Raw genomic sequence first — 2,709 nt, forward strand, 5'->3', positions numbered from 1 at the left:
ATTGAGTTATATATGCTGCACTTGGGTTCCATCATGAAGGAGAGCTTAAGTGTCCTTATTTACTTAGGGAAAGTATATAGAGTGGATCAACAGACAGTTACATAACAGAATATTATTCAAAACCCGCAATAGGCATCATCTCTATTACAATCAAACCATTTTTATTTGAATATGTCTTAAATGTAATGAGTAATGAGTAATACAGATGAGTTGAAGTAGAAAATTTCTATTTTTGAATAAATTTTCTAGAATCATTTAATGTTTAAAACTACATAAAATTATAACTTTGGTAAGAAGTAACTGAAATGAAATATTGGAAAAAGCAAATTAAAAAAAAAAAAAGTGTGATCAGTAAAAAGCCAGAAGTAAAATCCTGAGTTTTATTAAAATTTGAGTATTAATGTTAGCTATGTAAATATTAAAATTAATGGAATTCAAACCTTAACAAATAAATTTACATAAGAAAAGTATACTTAAAACTACTGAATTAGGGCACCTGGGTGGCTCAGTTGGTTGGGCGACTGCCTTTCACTCAGGTCATGATCCCAGAGTCCTGGAATGGAGTCCCACAGAGGGCTCACTGCTCAGTGAGGGGTCTGTTTCTCACTCTGACCCTCTCCCCTCTCATGTTCTCTCTCACTCACTCTTTCTAAAATAAATAAATGAAATCTTAAACAGACAAACAAACAAACAAAAACAACTACTGAATTATCCTGGCCCAGGGAGCTGTGGTGAAGGAGCAGGAGAAGGAGTGACTGTGTTGGCAGTTAGGCCTAACCATGGACAAGGAATATGATGCAATCATTCTGGGGACTGGCTTCACTGAATGTTTCCTGTCAGGCATATTATGTGTGAATGGGAAGAAAGTGCTATATATGGACTGAAACCCTTACTATGAGGGTGAGAGCCTCCACACCCCTGAGGAGCTGTATAGGGTTTTTTAATTGCTGGAGGGGCCCCCTGAGACAATGGGAAGGGGCCAAGACTGGAGAATTGACCTGATCTTCAAATTCCTCATGGCCAGTGGGCAGCTGGTAAAGATGTTGCTGTATACAGAGGTGACATGCTACTTGGACTTCAAGGTGGTAGAGGGCAGCTTTGTCTAAAAAGATCTATAAAGTGCCATCCACTGAGAATGAAGCCTTGGCTTTCAATCTGATGGGCATGTTTGAGAAATGGTGTTTCTGCAAGTTCCTGGTGTTTGTGGCAAACTTTGATGAAAATGATCTCAAGACCTTCGAGAATGTTAACCCCCAGAGCACCAACTTGCCTAATTAGGGCCAGGACATCATCGACCTCACTGGCCATGCCCTTGCCCTTTACTGCACTTATGACTACCTGGACCAGCTCTGTCTTGAGACCATCAAGTGCATCAAGTTGTACAAAGAGCCCCTGGCTCCATATGGAAAGAGTCCTTATTTATAACCACTCTATGGCCTTGGTGAGCTGCCTCAGGGCTTTTCAGATTGCCATCTTTGGAGAGACACATATGCTGAACAAACCTGTGGATGGCATCATCATGGAGAATGGCAAGGTAGTGGGTGTGAAGCCTGAGGGAGAGGTGGCTCACTGCAAGCATCTGATCTGTAGCCCCAGCCACATTCTGGACTGAGTGTAGAAGGCTGGCCAGGTTATCTGCATCATCTCTAGCTTCAACCATCCCATCAAGAATACTGATGATGCCAACTCCTGCCAAATCATCACTCCCTAGGACCAAGTTAACAGGAAGTCAGACATCTATGTGTGAATGATCTCCTACAGACACAACATGGCTGCCCAGGGCAAGTACATCACCATTGTCAGCACCATGGTGGAGACTACAGAGGTAGAAAAGGAAGTTGAACCTTCCTGGAGCTGCTGGAGCTCACTGACTAGAAGTTCCTAGAGCCACGTGTTCTGTTTCTGCTCCTATGATGCTACCACACACTTCGAGACAACCTACAATGACTTCAAATTCATCTACAAGCACATGGAAGGCTCTGTTTTTGACTTTGAAAACATGAAACCACAAACAGAATGATGTCTTTGGAGAAGCTGACCAGTGACTTCTGATGCCCTCCACACATACTTCAGCCCTTGTGCCCTCTCCCCTGACCTAAGTCTGTTCTCTTTGAAGGTTGGGGAGATGGGTGTGAATGGGTACCCCTATTTCTAGCATTCTCTGCTTCCCCAACCACATTCTACATTTCTGTCACCCACCTCATTGATTCACTGACCAAATCCTTAACCTTAGCAATGGTTTGGGAGATGCGGGGTTGAATAGCATTCTCTTTCTTGGCCCTTCCTTATTCTGGGAAAAGAGGGTTCTTTTCCTTGTGTGTATCTCTTCCCCCTCCTCTCCTAATTCTTCTGCTGTGTTTGGGAAGTACGTGAAAAAAAACCTGACTTCTTCTCCCACGGCTCTTACCCCTATTGTAGTGGCCTTTAGAGATGCCTCCTGCCTCTCCCCACTAACTCTCTTGTGTGTTGGAGAGAAGGGTCCCTCCCAGCACAAAGTTGCATTCCCCCCCCACCACCACCTTGCTCTCATTAATTTATTCTAATTTATTGACTTTGGCTCACTGCTCTGAGAAAGGAACATTGTGCCTCTCACCCGCCGCCTTCTCCTGCCGCCTGGGTTGGGAGAGGGCTAGGGTGTGGCCCAGTTAGAGGCTGATCTTGCTGTTTTTGTTTCTTGTTTTTGTGTTTGTGTTCTCTGGCATTTGCTGA

The 2,709-nt window shown here is 43.8% G+C and overlaps 1 pseudogene; it reads left to right on the top strand.

The window, feature by feature from the left end:
• The first annotated feature begins 779 nt into the window (after window positions 1-779).
• Window positions 780-2,045, top strand: LOC116585665 (annotated as a pseudogene).
• Window positions 2,046-2,709: the final 664 nt, after the last annotated feature.

The sequence above is a fragment of the Mustela erminea genome, chromosome 3, assembly GCF_009829155.1.
Source record: "Mustela erminea isolate mMusErm1 chromosome 3, mMusErm1.Pri, whole genome shotgun sequence".
Classification (NCBI taxonomy): domain Eukaryota; kingdom Metazoa; phylum Chordata; class Mammalia; order Carnivora; family Mustelidae; genus Mustela; species Mustela erminea.